At 35.9% G+C, this 24,246-nt stretch overlaps 1 long non-coding RNA gene and 1 pseudogene across 6 annotated transcripts in view; both read right to left on the minus strand.

The window, feature by feature from the left end:
* The window catches only part of LOC140596656 (uncharacterized), a 74,160-nt gene that overhangs the window by 13,051 nt on the left and 36,863 nt on the right, over nucleotides 1–24,246 (minus strand). For 4 of the 6 annotated variants that reach the window (XR_011998556.1, XR_011998559.1, XR_011998557.1 and 1 more), the window contains one exon: nucleotides 4,231–4,387. The exons of the other annotated variants lie outside the window; for them this stretch is intronic. This is a non-coding gene — a long non-coding RNA (uncharacterized lncRNA). The remainder of the gene's footprint in view (nucleotides 1–4,230; nucleotides 4,388–24,246) is intronic. 6 annotated transcript variants of the gene reach the window in all.
* LOC140596655 (ras-related C3 botulinum toxin substrate 1 pseudogene) lies at nucleotides 1,577–2,333 on the minus strand (annotated as a pseudogene).

Below are 24,246 nucleotides of genomic sequence, written 5' to 3' on the forward strand. Positions count from 1 at the left end.
GCATTAGCAAAAGATCAATGTAAAAACACTCCACGATTCTGCAACTGTCAATTTAAAAAATGTTGTTCTATTTTATTGGTTGAGAGGTCCAACCTTGTATTGTTGCCAGCGGGTAAGTCGTACAGAACTTCGTTAGCACAAGCACGGGCTTACAGAATGTCACAGACCCAAGGGAACATGGTCAGGCAGGGCAACGGGAAGCGTGTGTCCGGGGGGTGAGGCAGAGGAGGGCCAGCGTTAGGGGACAGTATTGGTGATCTGGCAAGACAGTGATGTTAAGAAAGTTCAAAGTTTAGGAATATCTAAAATATTTCAAAAACTGTAAAGCTGCAACACATGATTTTTACACCTAGTTACTAGAAAACTAAGGAGAGTACTTATTAGCTTTGAATAAAGTAACAAGGAAACAGGAATGCACTTTACTAATCTACAAAAAAAAATTTCTAACGCATTATCAGAAAGATTTTATAATACAAGGAGGCATATTGCTCGTTAAGAAGGGGTTCTATAAGAAAAGCACTAAGTTAGCAACTATGGGTACAACCAGTTCAAAGATGAATTAAATGCCCAATTTCAGGAAGGATGGCAGGTCTAAGAAAAAGGAAAAGCTTAAAACACTTAGTGATAATACCGACCTTTCTTCATTTACTGCATTTGACAGAAATTAACCTTTTAAAATTTTACCCGTGACACTTTTACTCAGTTTGATTATGACGTGTACAATGTAGTGTAAATTAACCTCCGGATTTTGTCAAAATACTGTCTTTATCCTTTGATCACGTCACATGCTGTGCCCCCCGCCCTCATTGGAGGAACATGGGAGTGAGAGGTCTGTTCAAAATGTCAGCAAAAGCGAATACACTAACTTTTTTTTTTTTTTTTCACTTTTTATTTTTTATTTTTTATTTTTTTAATTAATTTTTATTGGTGTTCAATTTACCAACATACAGAAAAACACCCAGTGCTCATCCCGTCAAGTGTCCACCTCAGTGCCCATCACCCATTCCCCTCCAACACCCGCCCTCCTCCCCCCTTCCACCACCCCTAGTTCGTTTCCCCGAGTTAGGAGTCTTTATGTTCTGTCTCCCCTCCTGATATTTCCCAACATTTCTTCTCCCTTCCTTTGTGGTTTATGTATACAATGGAATACACTAACTTTTTAAAAAAATTTCACTACAAAATCAAAAAGACTGATCCAAAGAATTGAGTCATTATGCTCCTTCCGTGAGGACATACAGTACAGTTAGGGCGTGGCCCCGGGCTTAGATGGCCATGTGGCTACAGCTCGAGGAGGCTGTGCGGCTTTCCTACTGGAAACTAGCAAGCACAGGTCTGCAGGTCCAAACCTGAGACACTGCCGTCTCTTCTGAAGGACAGGGATCTTGAACGGTTTAGTGCTTAGTGTTCTCAGCACAACAATGCAACTTAGTTCACAAGGTATTTTGGCAACTCTTAATCTGAGCAAGAATAGGGGCTTTTGAAAAATAAGGCTTTAAGAAAGCTGGCCATTTTAGGGCTAAATTTTAATGTGAAAGTTTGAAGTCTTACACTTTAAACAAAACCTAAAAATTACTGATTGGTTCAAAATGGTTTTATGGAAAAACTAATCTGTAACAAAAACTTGGCATTGAGTGCGAAGGCTCCACCATTTTTGAGCAAAGCGTACAAAGGTTCTGAGGGGGATGGGGCAGGGGAACCCAACATTTACAACAGCAGGCATTTTCTCTTCCTCTTCTTGACGGGAGGGGGGCAGAGAACCGCTCGAATAGCTTCATCAAACACTGTCTTGAGGCCTCGCTGCGTGAGAGCAGAGCACTCCAGGTATTTCACAGCACCGATCTCCTTAGCCATGGCCAGACCCTGTGGGTAGGTGATGGGAGTCAGCTTCTTCTCCTTCAGTTTCTCAATCGTGTCTTTGTCGTCCCTGAGATCAAGTTCAGTCCCCACCAAGATGATAGGGGTGTTGGGACAGTGGTGTCGCACTTCGGGGTACCACTTTGCTCGAACATTTTCAAATGATGCAGGACTCACAAGAGAAAAGCAAATCAAGAATACATCTGTTTGCGGATAGGATAAGGGACGTAATCTGTCATAATCTCCTTGTCCAGCTGTATCCCATAAGCCCAGATTCACTCGTTTTCCATCTACCATAACGTTGGCAGAGTAGTTGTCAAAGACAGTGGGGATGTATTCTCCAGGAAATGCATTGGTTGTGTAACTGATCAGTAGAGAAGTTCTACCTACAGCTCTGTCTCCCACCACCACACACTTGATGGCCTGCATCTGGGCCGCTCGCTGGGCCGCGGCGGCGGCGGGCGGCGGGCTCGGGGCGCCGCGGGCGGGCGCGCGGCTGCAGGCGGCAGGGGGGCGCGGGGTGCCGGGGCCGCTGTCCACGCCGCCTCGCCCTCCGCGGACGGAAAGCCGGAGCCCAGCCGCGGCCACCACCCAAAGCCTAGCCAGAGTGTTATAGATGGAGGCCTTCAGGAAGCCTGAACTCCACTTCCACCCATTAGTAACAGAGAGCCCCTACTTCCCCTGTCAGTGAGGCCAGGTGGTGAACCTAGACTTCTACTCCCACAGGACAGTAACAAAGTAGCATTCACTTCCTCACTTCCTTTGCCAAAGACGTATCAAGAGAAGCCTGCAAAAATACACGATTTCTTTTAAAACACATGATTTAAATAAGATCTCATAGTATTATACTAAAACTGTCCAAATTTAAATGAAAAGCCGCTCATCTTACAAAGAACCAGGAAGATGTCAACTACTGAGAAAAGACAATCAATGCACACTAACATCCAAACAGCACAGATGTTAGAATCATCTGATAAGGATTTCCAGGAGCCTTCATAAAAAATACTTCCACAAGCAATTATGAACATACTTAAAATAGATTTTGAAAATAGTATGTTTTAACAAAGAAATATAAGGTAGAAGGAAGAAGCAAATTGAAATTTTAGAATTGAAAACTACAAAACCTGAAATAAAACCCTTAATAAAGCAGCAGAAAATATCCATTCTGAGCAACTAGGAGATCAAATGGATTGAGAAGATAAATAAACAGGGACCCAGGAGAATGTAACAGAACATCTAACTTTTATGTCATGTGAGTTCCCAGAAGCAGAGGACAAAGGAGATGGAGCTAAAAGTTACTCAAATTAAAAAAATGGCTGAAAATTTTCCAAATTTGGCAAAAGACATAAGCTTAAAGATTCAAGAAGCTAAGTAAAAACTAAACAAAATAAATTCAAAGAAATCCATACCAAGACACATCACAGTCAAACTTCTGGAAACTTAAAAACAAAGAAAAAAGTCTTAAAGTAGAGAGAAACGATACATTACATATAGGCCCAAAACAATTGAATGATAGCAGATTTCTCATGTGAGTGCACGGAAACCAGAAAAAAAGTAGCCCAGCATTTTTCAAGCATCAAAAGAAAAGAACTATTCATTCAGAATCCTATATTCTCCAGACACCTGGGTGGCTTAGTGGTTGAGCGTCTGCCTTTGGCCCAGGTCGTGATCCCTGGGTCCTAGGATCGAGTTGTGCATTGGGCTCCCTACAGGGGCCTGCTTCTCTCTCTGCCTATGTCTCTGCCTATCTCTGTGTGTCTCTCATGAATAAATAAAATCTTTTTTAAAAAAAGAATCCTATATTCTCAAAAACATCCTTCAGAACTGAAAGAATCCTCCTTCCCCAGATAAAGGAAAACTAAGGACTAAAACTAAAACCATTACCAGCACACCTACCCAAAAAGAATGCCTAAAGGAAATTCTCTAACCAGAAATAAAATTATGGAAGGCAGAATCTTTGAAACATCAGGAAGAAAAAAAAGAAAAATGGAAAAAGCAAAAATATGGGTACCTTCTAGAACTTCCTCTTCTCTCGAGTTTTCTAAGTTGTATTTGATGGTTGTAACAAAAATTATCACACTACCTAATGTAGTTTTTCAGGGTACGTAGAAGGAATACTTAAGACTATTACAAAAGGGGAAAATCAAATATAAAGACAGGTAAGTTTCTACACTTCACTTGAGCTGGTAAAGTGTTGACACCAATAGACACTGATAAGTTGAGCCAAAAAACCCTATAGCAACCACTAAAAAAAGCTATAGAAAAAAATGCAGTCTGAGACACTACAAATCTCCAAATGTCAAAATTATAGAGATCAAGAATAGATTGTTGTTGTCAGGGGTTAGAGAGATGATAGAAAGGAGGTGCAAGGCTTACTGTTAAAAGGGAGATCTTGGGATCCCTGGGTGGCGCAGCGGTTTGGCGCCTGCCTTTGGCCCAGGGCGCGATCCTGGAGACCCGGGATCGAATCCCACGTCGGGCTCCCGGTGCATGGAGCCTGCTTCTGTCTCTGCCTCTCTCTCTCTCTCTGTGACTATCATAAATAAATAAAAAAAAAAAATTAAAAAAAAATTAAAAAAAAAATAAAAAAATAAAATAAGTCTCTCATTTAATAACTCAAATACACTTTTCTTGCTGATTGGTTCCACCACCACCCTCACCACAGACTAACCGTAGAGAGAAAAAATGGCAAGAAAAGCAAGCAGAGAATAGAACATGAATCTCTGGCCCTCGCAGAGAGTTTGTAAACAACCTAATATTCTTTCATTCCATTCTTCTTCTTCTTTTTTTTTTTTTTTTTTACACTAGTCAGAAAGGATTCTGTGGTTGGCAAGCGACAACCATGACTGACACACACCCTCCGTGAGATCCCAGAATATATGTAGGTCTGGCCACTCAGAGCATAGTGGGACCCGTTGGATAGGCACGTGGAAGCGTTTCATATACTTGCTTCTCTTTTTTTCCTCCCCAATAAGGAGAATGAAGAAGGCAAGTCCATTGAAGCTCTACCTTTCCAGACATCATTCAAGGGAATCTTTTTGTGTTTACAAGCATTTAAACCTCAGCTACCACATTTAAGACGGTACCCAAAGTCTGGCACTATGATTGAGTGTTGTTTTTATAGCCATGATATGTTAATGCTTGTGCCATGGAGCAAAATATTTATATAGTGAGTCTTGTTCATGGCTTTTGTACTAGAAGGAATGTTGCACTTACTTCTTTAAGTGCCATCTTAAAATGGTGGTAAAGGGAATTACAGAGTATTTTAAACAAACATTTTTGCTTTACATTTTCACGGGGGCAAACATATGCATTAGTATGTTTTAAAGGAGCAAACACCAAAGACACTATCGCATTAGAGATCCTTTTCATCTTAGATCAGCAAAACATTGCTCTGACTTATGTGGCTTTAACTCAAGTACTCAAGGGTGTTCTTACAGAATGAGGAGTGTATAAGTTGACGTGGGGCAACTTGTGTGATTACTACCACCAGCTCCTAAATTTATAGAACTTCACTTAAAGCTAACTGGTGTACACATGTGATGACTCCTAAAACACCACAGAAAAATAATTTGTATCTCATAAACTATTTTCTCTGTTTCTATCAAACTATCACTAGCATTATTGGCCATAGTTTCACTCTTTCCCCCACTCAAAGAGATCTCCCTCGAACCAATCTTCTAAGAGATCAGTCCTGTCCACATCCCCTCTACAGAGCTGGTGAAGCACAAGCAATTGACTGTTGGGTGGGCAGCACCACCAGCACACTCAGGTTGGGCTATGGCGGGGGCGGGGGGGGGGGTGAGAAACTTCAGTTAGGACTTTTTAATTTTTTTTTTTTATTTTTCTTAATTTGAAACATGAAACAAAGCAAGAAATAGGAACTTTATGATGGATAATGGAACAGAGCTCATGAAAATGGAGAGAGGCATGGAATAGCTGCATCAAACCACGTTTAAGGAAAAGAAGCTGAAAAGCCATTTGAGAAAAGAGAATGATGGAATATCCACCAGGAGGGCAGTGATGGGAGAGGTCATATGTCCCCTGAGAGACGGAAAGTCTCTTTTCCATGTTAAGTCCCCGTGATTCCATGCTGACATTAAATATCTTCCCCAAATATCTGTGAGATCATATGGCTAAAGAACTCTGCTCTTCCCTTGAGCTAACCTGAATCTGTTTCTTTTCTTTCCTTTTCTTTTCTTTTTTTTTTTTCTTGCTGACAGTATAGCTCTGAATAAAATACCATCCATAACATAAACATAGAGTTTAAAATTTTTGCAAAGCTCTAGGCAAACAAAATACTACATGCTCTCTCTGTGGATCAGAAGCAAACCCTGAACCCTTGCAAGTAATTTATGAAAGACAATGTCTCAGGAGAAGATAGTCCAGGCTAGAGGGAAGCAGACTGGGGAAGAGGAAAGAGTGAGGCCAAGTGCAACCGTAGATGAAGTCCCAGATTTAGCCCGCTCTCAGGGGGAGTGGTAGAAGGGAAAGTCCGTCTTAGAGGTTATTCTCTGCCTCAGAGGAGAGCAGCTGGGCTTTGTTAGGTTTATCCCAGTCAGCCACCGGTTACAGTGTGTGTGTGTGTGTGTGTGTGTGTGTGTGTGTGTGTCCTTGGGACATGGAGAGACTTCACTGTTCTGCCTTTCCAAATGTGTGAGGCACTTTAGTGGTCAAGCTCAAACCTCCCAGCATGACAAATGCTCGCCTTTGGCAGTGAAACAGGAAGCTGGAGTTTGGGTGCACAAAACTAGGGAAAAGGACTGAGGGATTCTAGGTGAGGTGTCATGAGTAGAACTGTTTCCCAACCGCAACCAAGTACCAGACAAGAGTCTCAAAACTGGAATGACCTCTACCGTGGTTTAAAAAAAAAAAAAAAAAAGATATGTTAAAAAAAAAAGATATATCTACAATTGTTGCTAATCCTTCTTTCAAGAAACACATTTTAATTCCTCTCACCTGAGTATAGGCTGGAACTGGTGGCTCTTTTCCAACAAATACAGTAGAAGTGATTGTTTGTGAATTGGAGATGAGGGCATAAAAGGCAAAAATGACTTCCTGCATCCTCTCTCTCTCTTGCTCTCTCTTTTTCTCTCTCAGATGATCTGTTGTGAGGAAGCCAGCTATCCTGTCATAATCAAGAGAGGCCCACATGGTGAGGACCGGAGGGCTTCTGCCAACAGCCGTGAGAATGGGCTTGGAAGTGAATCCTCTGGGCCTGCTTACTTGAGATGATGCAGCTGGAGCCTATATCCTGGCTGAAATCTTATGAGGAGACCCTAAACCAAAGCTACCCAACGGAGCCTCCCCTGGATTCCTGCCCCCCCCAGAAACCTATTGAAATAAAAAAATGCTAATTGTTTTAAGATACCAAGTGTTGGGATCCCTGGGTGGCGCAGCGGTTTGGCGCCTGCCTTTGGCCCGGGGCGCGATCCTGGAGACCCGGGATCGAATCCCACGTCGGGCTCCCGGTGCATGGAGCCTGCTTCTCCCTCTGCCTGTGTCTCTGCCTCTCTCTCTATCTCTCTGTGACTATCATAAATAAAATAAAATTAAAAAAAAAAAAAAAAAAAAAAAAGATACCAAGTGTTAACGGTGACCCGTCACATTGGAATAGATAATTAATACAACCACTCAGTCTCCTGTTGATAGACCTGGCTTTTCTTACATGAAAAGTGCTAGATCATTTATTTTCAAACAGAATGTAGCAGAAGTGCAAGACTAGACTGACACCTCAAAAATACAACTGAGTCTCACTCTCCGTGTAACTGACAGTCAGGAACCAATTCCTTCTCCACCCCAAAACCATTAGAACTTAAGGACTTGCAGGAAGAGAATAGAAAGCACAAGGCAACAGAGTTAGCTCCCAAACATGTGGAAAATGAGAAGCAACAATACTTATAGCCCCGTAAGGATTGGCCAGTGTGGTGGAGAGATAGCTGAGCTAGAGGTTAGGATGTCTGTCAGGTAGAGTCCTGCTTTGAAAGTCAGTAATAACGGTCTGCCAAGTTTTTCTGTCCCTCAGTGGCTTCATCTAACACAGTGAGAATAAGAAGATCAGTTGACTGGGTGGTCGCGAGGATGAGATGGGTCAGTGATTCTCATGGGAGGCGGAGGGCATTTGGCAAATGTGTGGGGGCAGCTTTTGTTGTCAACATGATTAGTGGAGCACTGCTGACATTTAGTGAGGAGAGCCAGGGATGAGAGCTGTCTGGTGGTGTGAGGGACAGAGCAGTCCTGCAGGGCGCCACAACTGCTCAGATGCCGCAAACTTTCCAATATCCTGCCCCTCATTTTAGAGGGAAAGCCAGCTTATAATTATCTGGTCTTAGAGCATTTTACAGTTTGTAGATAATTGCCAAGTTTTTTTTTAACTGATTTATGAAATAAATTTTTCGGGAAAACAGCTATCACCAAATATATATACATATATATGTGTGCATGTATATGTATGTATATGGATGCACATATATACATGCACATATATATGTGCATGTATGTATTATATATATACATATGTCTGTATATAAATATACATAATTTTCCAAGGCTTGTTTAGCATTTTGTAAGTCATGCCCTTGGGAACACTACTCTAGATATGCGCATAGCGGATAAATCACACTTTGCCTACATTTGCAGCGGCACAATCATAGTGATTCTAACCACAGGTACAATTATTGGACTACTTCATTATGTTTGCCCGAGTTAGAACCTTTGTCCACTTAATCCACATTTCCACAAACCTAATATATGCATAAACATATACATATTGTCACATATATTATTATGCATTTTAAAATTTCTGTTTTGTATATTAGGATTTTATATTAATTCCTTTAAAACTTATTCCTTTAGATACATCGTATTATCTCTGTGCTTTATTTTAGGAGTATAAAGAGAATGTTGTAAGTTATTTATATTCAAAAACAAGCACTGTATCTACTTATAATTGAGAAACATTAATTGTGGGAAAGAAATATTTGAAAAAGAAGAAAGAGCTATGCAAAAGAAGTTAGTCTAAGTCTATAAACCATTATCTTCAGTTCCTAAATCCAAAATGTCTGAAGCCCAGAAGCCGTTTTAAATTCATTTGACCATAAAACCTGACTTGAACTTAGCTTAATGGGTAAACACACATAACCTGAACTGACATATTATTTTAGTATGTATGCATTTATACTTAATTATACATTTTGCTCCTAAAATCTTAACATGCTTGATTCTCCTAAAATCTTAACATGCTCCCCAGAGGCCAGTGAGGATTTTTTTGAAAGATTTTATTTATTTATTCATGAGAGACACACACACACAGAGGCAGAGACACAGGCTCTCCCTCTGGGGAGCCTGAGCAGGACTCAATCCCAAGACCCAGGGATCACACTCCAAGCCAAAGGCAGATGCTCAACCACTGAACCACCTGGGCATCCCCAGTGAGGACATTTTGCAATATCCAGAATATGTTCCATCATTTTACCTCCCTAACATCCAAAATATTCTGTATTTAAAAACTATTGGGCTCAAAGTATTTCTAAAAATATATTGTAGACTTGCACCAGAGTAAGGTGCTAAGGTACTACTAGTTGAGCACCAGACTTGAGAAGGAAGAACAGAGCCAGAGGTATCAGAATCCTGGATTTTAAGTTATGTTACAAAGCTGTGGTAATCAAAGCATTATCGTACTGGCACAAGAATAGACACATAGATCAACAGAACAGAATAGAGAATCCAGAAATGAATCCATGTAATTTATGGTTGATTAATCTACGGCAAAGGATCTGAGAATATATCATGGGGAAAAGAGAGTCTCTTCGATTAATGGTGTGGGAAAACTGGATAGCTATGTGCAAAAGAATAAAGAATAAAACTGAACCAGTTTCTTACACCATACACAAAAATGATCTCAAAATGGATTAAGACCTACATGTGAGACCTGAAACCACAAAATTCCTAGACGAAAACATAGTAAGAACATAGTAAGTTCTTTGATGTCAACCATAGAAACATTTTTCTAGATATGTCTCCTCTGGCAAAGGGAACAAAAGCAAAATTAAACTATTGGGACTACATCAAAATAAAAAGCTTTTGCACAGCAAAGGAAACTATCAACAAAAGAAAAAGGCAGCCTATTGCAGGAAAAATATTTGCAAATGACTTCTTCAATAAGGGTTAATAACAAAATATATAAATAACTCATGCAACTCAACATCAACCCTCCCACCCCCAATAATCCAATCAAAAACGGGCAGAGGATCTGAATAGACATTTTCCCAAGGAAGATATACAGATGACCAAGAAACGCATAAAAAGATGCTCCATATCACTCAACATCAGGGAAATGCAAATCTAAACTGCAATGAGATATCACCTCACACCTGTCAAAATGTCTAGAATCAAAAATACAAATGTTGGTGAAGATGTAGAGACAAAGGAATCCTGTTACACTGGAGGAATGCAAATTGGTGCAGCCATTGTGGAAAACAGTGTGGAGTTTCCACAAAAATCAAAAATAGAATTACCACGTAATCTAGTAATTCCACTTTTGGGTATTCAGTCAGAGAAAATGAAAACACTAATTTGAAAAAAAATATATGCACCCCTTTGTTTATTGCAGTATTATTTGCAATAGTCAACCTACGTCCATTGATAGATGAATGGATAAAAAAGATGTGGTGTATATACATGGTGAAATATTACTCAGCCATAAAAAAGAATGAAATCTTGCCATTACCACAACATGGATGAATCTCGAGAGTATAATGTTATGTGAAATAAGTCCCTCAGAGACAAATACAACAGATTTCACTCATGTGGAATTTAGGAAATAAAACAAAGGAAAAAACAAAGCAAAGAAGAGACCAAAATTCTTAGAGAACAAACTGGTAGATGCCAGAGGGGAGGTCAATGGAGGTGATCAGTGAATTAGATAAAAAGAATGGAGAGTAAACTTAGCTTGATGAGCACTGAGAAATGTATAGAATTGCTGGGAAAAAAGAAAAAAAAAACACCTAAACCTCAAAGTATGATTTCAGGGTGTTTTTTTTGTATTGTTTTAATATTTACTAACTGTTATGTTTCAGGCCCTAGGGTTTGCATCCTGGGAATAAGACCAAGTAATTCTTTTTATGAAACTTTTAATCTAGTAAGGGATACATCCAGAAAACAACTGATTGTCATGGAATGTATTAAAGGGAAAATGGGGTCACAAAAATCATTCTCTGTTGCCTCATAGAAGAGTGAAAGATCAGGCAAGTTAAAACGCACAATTATCACCTAGAAATATTTATACTGCTTTTCTTTTCTGCTTGACTCTTTCTTATTTTTGGAAATATAAGCCTTTTTGACATTTTCTTTTATGTACCCTAAATTCTCTGTCCTGGGAATATCTATGTTTCAATATCAGAAAGTAATAAGATATAATGTTTAAAGCGGTGATTTTTCAAATGAGTTGGGCAAGTATAAAGGTTCTCAAGGAAGCCAAGCATTAAGCATTGCAAGCCTGGTAGTATTACTAATTTCTGGGTTTTTAGCCTCTCATATCTCCCTCATCCCTTCTGTGAACCACAGCTAGGCTTTCTCTACCCATTCAGTAGTCTTACAACTATATCTTAGATCGCTCAAGGGCTCATCATCCTGTACAGTCTTCTCCCCTCTCAACAAATATACTTGTACCTATATCTCATAAGCCATCAGGCCTCATTTCTCTCTTCAAATCACCCATTTGGCTTGGCTTTTTTTAAATTAATTTATTTGTCTATTCATTAGAGACACTGAGACGGGGCAGAGACATAGGCAGAGAGAGAAGCAGACTCTCCACAGAGACCCCAAGCAGGACTGGATCCCGGGACTCCGGGATCACGCCCTGAGCTGAAGGCACACTCAACCACTGAGCCACCCAGGTATCCCTTGGCTTGTCTTCTGAATGACATGACCACAGGGTTTTATGGCTACTTGAATACAACTGATTATACCCTAATATTAGATAAATCCCTCTTTAAAAATCCTAAAATGAAGACTCAGTTATGTCAGACTTTCACCATCCCATCATCCACGGAGAGGTGCAGATAGAGGCAGATAGCTTGTGCTGTGCATAATTTAAAAGGTTATAAGAGCTAGTACAGGGTGGTTTAGCGCCTGCATTTGGCCCAGGGCGCGATCCTGGAGACCCGGGATTGAATCCCACGTGGGGCTCCCGGTGCATGGAGCCTGCTTCTCCCTCTGCCTGGGTCTCTGCCTCTCTCTCTCTGTGTGTGTGACTATCATAAATAAATTAAAACAAATTAAAAAAAAGAAATGAAAAAAAGAGCTAGTACACAGAACATATTATTTAGAATAATGTTTTTACCCATTTTCTCTTTAGCACAGACTATTTTATAAATTTTGTCATTTGTTAGTATAATATTTTCTTAGAGTACTTCAAAAAACTATCATTTACAAATTACTAGCAGATTTAATCTATTGTGAAACAACTTGTGCTATATATATACATATATATTTTTAGTATATTTGATATAGCTTTTATCTTTGGCAACTATTCATAAAATATTTGTTTTAAAAACACTTAAATAAAAAATAAAAATAATAAATAAATTAAATAAATAAATAAATAAATAAAAACACTTAAATATACTGGCATTTTTCAAGCCTCTAGTTTCTTTAGCTTTGAACTGTCCAATTTATGTGACCTTTGGCTAGCTTTTGAAAATATGCTCTCAACACTTAGTTCACCACTGAGTTCCAATTTGTGATACACAGAGGGAACTCTAGTAGGAGTCCATTTATATGACAGATAGAAACATGTCCTTTTTCTTTCACCGAATATCACTTTAAGAACCTAATAGGGGGAATGTAGCTTTCACAATATCTTCAGAGCCTCAAAAACTCAGCTAACTCTATTGAAAATTAGAAGACTGTAGATAGCTGATTTCCCCAACTTTACTCAAATGCACAGAGTCAACTTTGTATATTTCATGTATTCAGTGTACATTGCTAGCTTTTAAAAGTGTGTATTTTTAGTGTGATTTTAGATCAACTGTAATTAACCTCTTTTTAAATCGAACATTTTTTAAAATGTTTATTTTATAATCTTCTATTGAAGTAAAGTCAATAACTAGAGATAGTGCATTAACATATCCAAGATAATTGAGAAACAAACAGATTTATATATGCCACATCCCTCAAGAATCAACTATATTTTGAAATAACTTTTGCCAAGAAAATTTTTTTAAAACTCCACATTCCCTCCGTAATTAATGAAGTTAGTTATGTCCACTCTTCTCCAATTTGGGCCTGTGTGCAATCACAATGGATTTAAAAAAGACTCTTTCTATAATCAAGCACTTTATAGTATCAGACCTAAGGCATCTTTATGAATAAAGCATGCATGAGCAACAATGTTGGGAATTACGTGTGGTCAATATGAAGTCTTTGTAGCACTACGAGAAAGGTTCTTCCTCAGCCGTGAACTGGTGAGGTGAATAATTCAAGTAAGAATTGACATTGCTGGAGGCCAAAATGCTGAAATATCTCTTGATTAGAATTATAAGAACATGAGAGATTTTTGGAGAGAGAATAAAGGTCATTTGGTCCATCAAGGCATAGCCTTTTTAGTACTCCATTTCCCCAAGGATGGCATCTAATTTCTTGAATGACATCCCTGTTTTTGCCTCAACAACTTTGCCACAGGCTCTTCTAAGCATTAATTATTCTCCACATGAAAAGGTACTTTCTGAAATATGTGGTGAATTTATTTTTTAATTTCCATTTATGTCTTTTTGTCCTATAATCTGTATTAAAATGGAAATAATAATTTGGATTGACATTATCTGTGGCAGTTAAGACTTTATATGCTTCAAATCAGACAGCTCCAACTCTGTCCTTAATATTATATGCCCAGATTTATGGTCCTAACAACAAGCACTGCATAGCAAACAGTGGTAGGGGTCCCAGTGAGAACATTTAATACTTTGAAAATTCATAATCTCTCAAGTATATATCTTTTCTTTGTAAAATAGAGATGGGTACTTACTAAAAATAACTGAAAAATAAATGAATTAATCGGTGTATTCCCTACCACTTGCATATATACATATATATATACATGTATTTTTATATACACATTTTTTACCCAAGATCAAATAATTATTTCATATTTGACTAAATATTTACAAAATATAAAACATAATCACAACTTACACAAATTTAGAAATATGCATGTAAAATACATAGTATTTTCAAGTTAACTGAAAGCAAAAAGAAATGCTATTATTCTGTAGACACAAAGAAATCTGAAAACTTTTTTTCTAAATAGCAACTAACACCCTTTTATTTTTTGTTTTTTGAAATGTTAGGAAGGGGAAATAATTACTTTTACAATACACGTCTCCCTTTTATAACATTAACTAAATTTTAGAAGATCAATTATTCTGTTGCAATGACACTAGTTAACATCTTACTTAGGCCAAATGTAATGAAATCTCCATGACAAAGACGGATCCAGAGTGAGTGGTAATCCAGGAGAGCCAGATAGTTAAACCAATCATTGCTTGACATTATGCTGACCACAGTGATTGGTTCTAGTTGATCCATTTAGATCAATGTTCCAAAGTTTGTTCTGAATTGTGAAAAACAATTATTTGTCTTCCCTTACATATGAAGGAGGAAATACGTGGCTTCAACTGGTGTCAGCAAATTGCCAATTATAATATAATCTAAGACATGTGCAAATGTGAAATAGAGCCCTCCCAAAGTGGGAACTGAAGCCCTGGAGACCAATCGAAATTTCCATTTTTCAGTTACAGGCCAGAGAAATTTGTTTAAACTCTTTTAGTTTAGGTGTCATTAACTGCAAATGAAAGCATTCAAGCTGGTAATCTAAATTTCATTTTTAAATTAAAATATATCATTTTTGTGTTTATATAATGTTTATGTGCTTCACATCTGTGTGAGTCTAGATATTCATAGTTATGTCATAAACTATTTTTAAGGATCATGATAAAATTATGAATAATTAAGATACTCCAATGGCAACAGTTTAAAGGTAGGCAACACACACACGCACACACACACACACACATAGATATATGCTGGAAAAGAGGTAGATGAAAAAAAAAAAAGAGGTAGATGGACTAAGGAGCCTATGAACATGGTCTACTGGCTGGTCCTGGCAGCATACCTACCTCAACAGTAGCTAGTAGAAACATCAAATCTAATTTAAACTACCCCCCCCCTCGCTTTTTCAGTTATTACAGTATGGTCAATACCAGCACAGTTACCCAAAATAAAATTATCCACGGGATTGACCATTCTTTACAATATCCTGAAATAGAATGTCAGTTTAGACTTCTCACTTACATGTTACTTCTGAAAAAAAAGGACAGAGGTGAAGAAAAATATTCTTTTACTATTATTATTGCTTTCAGGGCCCTTGTCATTAGTTTTTATTGTCACAAAAGTAGAAGAAAGTTTCATATGATCATGAGAGATAGTTTAATCACAAAGGAAGAGGAAAGTTATGACAAGAGAAGTCTTTTTCTTTTATCACAAGAGCAGCAGGAGTCTCCCTTTATCCTGAGAAAAGGGAATCTCTTTTCCCATTTCTCTTTTTGAAACACCTTTTGGAATAGAGGATCATAAATTTTAGGAAGGAAGAATTGATTCTGAGACAATTTAGAATTTTTAGGCTTATTTTCTAATTTGAAAAAGTTGTTTAACTTCTAAGATTGCTTTTTCAACTATAAAAATCATCCTAATGTATTAAACCCTAATGGCCAAGGAATTAGAAAAATTAAAATAGAAAAATATAGTGATTCATAAATTTGTTTATTCATTCCTGTGATTCCTTGAGTGCTGCAGAACATTCTATGGGCACTTGGTTACTGGAGATAAGACAATATAAAATTAAAGTATGCAATATGTGCAATGTAAGACAATGTGAAACTTTAGAGTAAGAAGAACTCTTGTAATTTAGTCAACAGTCATTAGATTGAAATGACAAGTGAAATTGACTTTTTAGTGGGTAAACTATACATTTCTTATCACACTATGTACACACTGTTCAAACTATCCCACTTCTGATTAATTTTATATTACCCATCAATTATGACTTTATTTGTAGTTAACAAAAAATGGTAAGTAGTAATAGGACTGCTTGAGGACATTCTCAAACTTATATATTCCTTTTTATGACAAATTATACTATTTTTCTAAATCATTTTAGTAATAGAAAAACTGAATTCAATACATTTTCACCATGCCAACTATTCAAATACACAGTTGAATTGATCTTGCATTTTCAAAATAGTTTAAATAAATTTTTGCTATAGTAATGAAGCATAGAGTAGAAATAAACATGCACACTTCTAAAGATTTAAATATTACATATATTATTCAGCCATTTTTCAATGGCTAGCAATTTCATATAGTTAATAAACACCTATTAGCTATATTAACATAGTTAATAGAAAGACTTTTATTTTGCTAATATGTTTGGAAAAGCCAAAAGTCATGAGTATGATTAGAAAATTATATGAATCCTTGCTTTTAATAATTCAATCTAAACAACTGATTTATATTATTTGAAGTAAATGAAGATATGCTTGCCCTTTAGGTGTTAATTATTTCAGCAAAACTATAAATTCTTGATTTACAATGAAGCGTAAAGATTACTGTTCTAACATGAGCTTCATGCTTACCACATACCACAGTTACTCGAATAAATGACACCAGATTTCTTTTTTTTTATTTTTTTATTTTTTATTTTTTTGACACCAGATTTCTAAAGCAAATAATTCCCTGTGAGTAAATTGCACTTTGGCTTGACACTGCCTCCCACAGAAGCGGGTATATCTCTTGCCAGTCTCTTCCTTCCCCATGATCTATCCGTTTTCAACAAACACATTTAACAGCTGTGGATACAAACAAGGCACATTTGGCAAAAGTAGGAACCAGATGCCAAAATCTGAATGTATGTTCTATTCAAAGCATCCGGCCCTGTTGCTAAGTACTTGGTGTCACCACTGTTGGCTCCCTCTCTTAATCATCTACTGGCAGGCAACAGAGGCGCATCTGGGGATATTGTCGAGGTGATGTAGCTGTGCTCTGGCCACCTTGTGAGTTGCAACCATTTTGAGGTAGCTTCCTATTTCTAAGAATGTTTTGAAAAAACTATTATGAAATATGTTATACATTATGACATATATTTATATTTTTATACTATATGAAATACACACACACACACACACACACACACATACTGTTATGAAACACTAAAAGAGCTCATTGAAAATAAAATTCCCAAATTTAAGACTTTCAAATTTCTGCCTGGGAGCAAGACACTGTTATCTGAAATAGTTAAAACACATCCTTACAAAGTATGTGTGAACAAATTTAAAGTACAAATTAATAGTGAAATCTGCATGATAAATGACTTTAGCTACCTAGGCAGAGGATTTGTTGTAGCTCAGATTCTCTTATGCCTGAGGCTAGCTTGCATGTGTGGAGTTTATTTGGAATTTGAGCCCAGAGAGCAGAAGGGAGGAACAAAGTAGTGAGGTGAGGTGGGAAGGGGCAGGTAGTTAAATAGGGAAGTAGGAAATCCAACAGTAAGGTAGGCATCTCTTCATTTTTGCTGGATCCCATGGTACACACTCTGGGGACGCTCCTGAAATATTTTTTTCAGAGATACATATCTGAGGGAGGAAAAGGGGAAACATTGATTTTTATTCCCCCATCTGAGAATTATTTCCTGCTTTCCTGTGCCACTTAGAAATTTTGGAGTTGTGCATGTGAGAATGTTGACTAGATTACTGTGGTCTCCTCATTGTGTGTAAGAGAAGAAAGGAGTATTTCACATGGCACGAGCTCGTGTCAAGGCATTGTTAAATTACACCCAAAGTTGCTGGATTCTGGAATCTAAGGTGGAACTTATGAGATTTGAGTTGGTAAATAAGCAGTAACAAATACACAGCTACTATTTCCGAAGCTTTCTACATACATTGTCACATTAATGTTCACAATAACTCTAAAATTAGATATTCTTATCATTATGCTTCTATTTTATAGTTGAAACTAAGGATGTAGAAAAGTAAGGCAGTTTTCCCAGGATCATTCAGATAGAGAGGCCCAAAACTAGAATTTGACCTTTTTCTGGATGCTGTACAAGATTCAGTCCCTGTTAACAGAGGCTCTTATCTACCAGTGACTTAAAGATCTGTTCCTCAGCACAGATGAAATGCTTTGTTCATTCCAGGTGATAGAAGGTCTGCCAGAGTTGCTACACTTGAAAATTAGTCCCTAATGTTGACTCCCTAATGCTCGTGCCTCATTCTCATCTATCACCCCTGCTCAGTTGACCTTCATTTTTTTAAACAAGATTTTATTTATTTTTTGAGAGAGAGAGAGAGAGCAGGGAGAGGGGCAGAAGGAGAGGGAGAGAATTCCAGGCAGACTGTACTGAGTGCAGAGCCTAGGCAGGGCTTGACTTTCCCAGGACTCTGAGGTCATGACCTGAGCCAAAAGTAAGAGTCAGACACTTACCCAACTGAGTCATCCAGGTGCCCATTAGGTGACCTTCCTATAGTGTCTCCTAGTTCCTCCCTCTGCCCCTATGCCCTGACCCATTCACATAGTCAATTTCTTAGGGTTCTCAAAAAAGAATTGATAAATAAATCATAGCAAAACCTAACCAAACAGATTAAATATTTTTTTTTCATTCAACAGTATTGAAATAACCAGTTATTCTTCAAAGGAATTATGGGTGCTGTTCAGTCACTGGAAAAGGAACACTGAAGAAAAATAGACCAAGAAAAGGAACGAAATCATCTATATTACAACCTACCATCATTTTATGTGTAGAAGAATAACCAATTTCTACAAACTATCCCTTTATGGTTTGGTTAAATTTAAGGTCAGAAGCAAGAAAATAATATGAGTGAATTAAATGTGCATTGGTTAACATAGATAATTTAAAATAAAATGCAGATATACACAGAAGTATATGGAAGACAACAGTTATTTTGAGTCTTACCTAGAGGAAAAAGAGTTTGCATTTCATAGGCAGAAGTGAAATCAATCTAAGTCCTCAAAGAGGAGTATGGGAGTATATAGCATTTGAAAAAGAAAATCTTTGGGCAGCCCTGGTGGTCCAGCGGTTTAGCCCTGCCTTAAGCCCAGGGCATGATTCTGGAGACCTGGGATTGAGTCCCACATCAGGCTCCCTGCATGGAGCCTGCTTCTCCCTCTGCCTGTGTCTCTGCCTCTCTCTCTCTCTCTCTCTCTCTCTCTCTCTGTGTGTGTGTGTGTGTGTCTCATGAATAAATAAATAAAATCTTAAAAAAAAAAGAAAAGAAAATCCTAATAGCTATGTTAAGGTCTGGTGTGAATCGAAAAATCAAATTACTAAAATAAAAGAAATAAAATAGCTGATTTCTATAAAGTGAAATATGAGTTGATAAGGGATCCAGATTTATTAAGGACAAAATTATCAAGATTTATTGATGGGAAAAGTTATGAAATACATGTATATATGTGACTCTAAGTCACATATTAGAGCATCAAGATTTACTTAGAGTGATAGAGACATTAGATAGGACTGACAATTTCTAGGAAAATACATGATGGATGCTACTTTATTAAGAGAAAGAAAAAAGAGACTAGAAATGGCTGATCCCGGTAGAAAAATAAATGTAAAAAGAGTTTTATTTTTTTTATTTTCATTTTCATTTTTTTTATAAAAAGAGTTTTATATAGAATGTTGATCATACTACAAGCCTTCAAATGTTTTTCTAGTTAACAATTAAAGGGGAAAAGGTAGTAATGAATGAGACATAAGGTTGCCAGAAATTGAATAGAGGAATCGGGGACATTATCAATATAGAAAAAATAGTGGTGTTGGCATCCAGTCCTGCCAAAAATCTCCCCAAAGTATGGAAAAAAATCCTTAGTGTGAAGTAATTTATATCATAGAATGATTCCAGTGACAAAGAAAGAGCACCAAAATTTAAGAGATGAGGCAGGCATATAGACAAATGCAATAGAATGCTATATCAAGTTAATCTTACCTTAACCAGGAAATATGATTCATCTTTAAATCTCTCAGAGTTCATTGTAGTGATAGTTGAATACAGAAAATTATTAGGTAGAGTAAAATGTTTTTACTGAAACATTATAAAGTGAGCAAAATAAATGAAATATCTACTGTACTTCTAAAGGATGACCATGAAATTTTAATGCACTATAAGATTAATAATATAGCTCAATAAGATTGATATATTAAAATATATAATCTATTACTACTTAAGGAATTATAGTAGTATTTTTTTAAATTTTATTTATTTATTCATGACAGACAGAGAGAGAAGCAGAGACATTGGCAGAAGGAGAAGTATGCTCCCGATGAGGAGCCCGATGTGGGATGCAATCCCAGAACCCCGGGATCACAGCCTAAGCCAGAGGCAGACATCTAACCACTGAGATACCCAGGTGCCCCAAGGAATTTTAGTAGTTTGTCAGATAAACATGCAAGTCCTTTAGTTGTAGACTTCAAAATTTTAACTTCTACACCAATGAATATAAGATACATAATTATGTACGTAGTCCATTTTGCTAAGTAACATGACTACATGCATTTGAATAGAATTTTATCTAGTGAAAGAACTAACAGCATGACAGCTATTCACTGCCTCCTATGAATTGGAAAAACGGTATTGATGGTCTAAGACATGCATTTTTATTGTTGTTCAGTCAGAACTTGAAATATACTAAGAATTCCAGGACTCTGAGAAGTATTATGAGAAGGCAGAATATATTATTTTAACATTTGAAGCAACTAATAAAAATGTCTATTCTAAACTGACATTCAAGTTTATTAATATATTAATAAGGGCAGCAATATGTTGTCATTTTTTCCTTACAGTCATGAGGAATTATTTCAAATATGAAGCTACATATTATTGATTGAGAAACTTAATATATAAAAATTAAAGATGTCACATGTAAAAAATAAGATGTTCATCAGTTAAACCCAAAATCTCTTTAATATGGTTAAAATTTTATTTTACTAATCATGTATGTAATATGCTTAAGAAGCATGGCGTTCAGAACTATATATGTTAAATACTTCACTTAAGAATTTTATTATGAGGGCAGCCCTGGTGGCTCAGCGGTTTAGTGCCGCCTTCAGCCCAAGGCATGATCCTGGAGACCCGGGATCAAGTCCCACGTCGGGCTCCCCGCATGGAGCCTGCTGCTCCCTCTGCCTATGTCTCTGCATCAATCTCTCTATTATGTCTCCCATGAATATTATGTATTTTAATGATAAAGTTATAGGTGGTTGCAAGCAATATTTTTGCATTTTAAAATTGAAAACTTTTACTTTACGAATACTAAATGGCCAAGAACTAAACATGAAGAGATGAAAAAAAGAGCAGCAGATGGGGAGGATGTGAAGCCAACCATACTTAAGAAGCCGAAACCAATTAGAAAGGTATCACTGAAAGCTATTCTACACAGCCGACCTAAAATGGAGAGCAAGTATAATAATAAAATGCCATGGTTGATAGCTCCTAAGGCCTGTGGAATGTCAAGAAGCAGTACGAGTGTAATGTTAGCACCTTAATAAGCAATTTATGAGTAATTCAATGCAAGACTGTTTCTGTTTTTGGAAATGAAAATAATTGATCGAAACGAGAAGAGTCAAATCGAAATGAAAATAATCGAATCGAAACGAAAATAATCGAATTGAAAAGAAACAAATTGAATTGAATCGAATAATATCAAATTGAATCGAAAATAATCAAATCGAATTGAAAAAAAATCGAAATGAAAATAATCAAATAGAAACAAAAATAATCGAATCGAAATGACAAAAGTCAAATCGAAATGAAAATAATCGAATCAAAACGAAAATAATCGAATCGAAAAGAAACAAATTGAATTGAATCGAAAAAAATCAAATCGAATCGAAATTAACCAAATTGAAACGAGAGAAATCAAATCGAATCGAAAATAATCGAATCGAATCAAAAATACACAAATCGAAATGAAAATAATCGAATCGAATTGAAAAAATTCCAATCGAAAGAAACGAATTGAATCGATTCGAAAAAATCAAATAGAATAGAAAATAAACAAATAGAAAGGAAAATAATCAATCGAAATGAAAATAAATGAATCGAAATGAAAAAAAATCAAGTAGAAGTGAAAAAAATCGAAACGAATCGAAAATAATCAAATCGTATCAAAAATAATCAAATCGAATCGAAAATAATCAAATAGAAACGAAAATAATCGAATCGAATCGAAAATAATCAAATCGAAATGAAAATAATCGAATAGAATCAAAAATACTCGAATCGAAACAAAAATAATCTAATAGAAATGAAAATAATGAATCGAAACGAGAAAGTCAAATCGAAACGATAATTGAATCGAAATGAAAATAATCGAATCCAAACGAAAAAAATCGAATCAAAACGAAAATAATCGAATTGAAAAGAAAAAAATCGAATCAAATAGCATCAAATCGAAAAAAATCGAGTCGAATCCAATTGAAAAAATAGAATTGAAACGAAAATAAACGAATCGAAACAATAATAATCGAATCGAAACGAAAATAAATGAATCGAAATGAAAATCATGTTGAAGCGAAAAAAATCAAATCGAATCGAAAATAATCAAATTGAATCGAAATTAATCGAATCGAATCGAAAATAAAAAAATAGAAACGAAAATAATCGAATCGAAATGAGAAAAGTCAAATCGAAATGAAAATAATCGAATCGAAACGAAAATAATCGAATCAAAAAGAAACAAATTGAATTGAATCGAATAATATCAAATCGAATCGAAATAATCAAACCGAATTGAAAATAATCAAATCGAAATGAGAAAAATCAAATCGAATCGAAAATAATTGAATCGAATCGAAAATAAACAAATCTAACTGAAAATAATCGAATCAAATCGAAAAAATTCGAATCGAAAAGAAATGAATTGAATCGAAAAAAATCAAATAGAATTGAAAATAATCAAATTGAAACGAAAGTAATCAATCGAAACGAAAATAATCGAATCAAACCAAAATAATCAAATGGACATGAAAATAATCGAATTGAAAATAATCAAATCGAAACTAAAATATTCAAATCGAATCGGAAATAATCATATAGAAACGAAAATAATCGAATCGAAACGAAAATATTCAAATCGAAACCAAAATAATCAAACCGACATGAAAATAATCGAATCGAATTGAAAATAAATCGAAACTAAAATATCGAATCGAATTGAAAATAATCAAACCAAATAGAAAATAATTGAATCGAAATGAAAAAAATCAAGTACAAGCGAAAATAATCGAATCGAAACCAAAATAATTAAATCGACATGAAAATAATCAAATCGAATCGAAAATAATCGAATCAAAATAAAAATAATCGAATCGAATCAAAAATATTGAATCGAATCGAAAATAATCGAATCAAAACGAAAATATCCGAATCGAAACAAAAATAATTGAATCGAAATGAAAAAAATCGAATCAAAACGAAAATAATCGAATCGAAACGTAAATAATCAAATCGAAATGAAAATAAACGAATCGATTTAAAAAATCGAATTGAAACGAAAATAATCGAATCGAATCGAAAATAATCGAGTCGAATCGAAAATAATTGAGTTGAAACAAAAATAATCCAATCGAAATGAAAATAATCGAATCGAAACGAAATTATCGAATGGAATAAAAAGAATACAATCAAAAGAAAAATAATCAAATCGAAATGAAAAAAATGGAATCGAATCAAATCGAATCGAAGAAAATCAAATCGCATCGAATCGATAAAAATCGAATGGAATGGAATTGAATCAAAACGAAGATAATCGAATCGAAACGAAGATATTCGAATCGAATAAAAACATAATAGAAACGTAAATAATCGAATCGAAACGAAAAAAATCGCATCAAAACAAAAATAATCGAATCGAAACCAAAATAATCTATCAAAATGAAAATAATCTAATCGAATTGAAAATAATCAAATCGAAACGAAAATAATTGAATCGAATCGAAAATAATCAAATCGAAATGAAAATAGGATAGAATCAAAAGTAATCAAATCGAATCGAGAATAATCAAATCGAAATGAAAATAATCGAATTGAAACAAAAATAATTAATTGAAACGGAAATAAGCAAATTGAAACGAAACAAATCGAATCGAAACGGACAAAATCGAATCGAAACAAAAAAATCGAATAAAAAAAAAATCGAATTGAATAGCATCGAATCGGAAAAAAAAGAATCAAAACGAAAACAAATAATCGAAACAATAGTAATTGAATCGAAACGAAAATAAATGAATCAAAACGAAAAACAAAGTAGAAGCGAAAAAATCGA

Source organism: Vulpes vulpes, unplaced genomic scaffold (genome assembly GCF_048418805.1).
Source record: "Vulpes vulpes isolate BD-2025 unplaced genomic scaffold, VulVul3 Bu000000636, whole genome shotgun sequence".
Taxonomy (NCBI): domain Eukaryota; kingdom Metazoa; phylum Chordata; class Mammalia; order Carnivora; family Canidae; genus Vulpes; species Vulpes vulpes.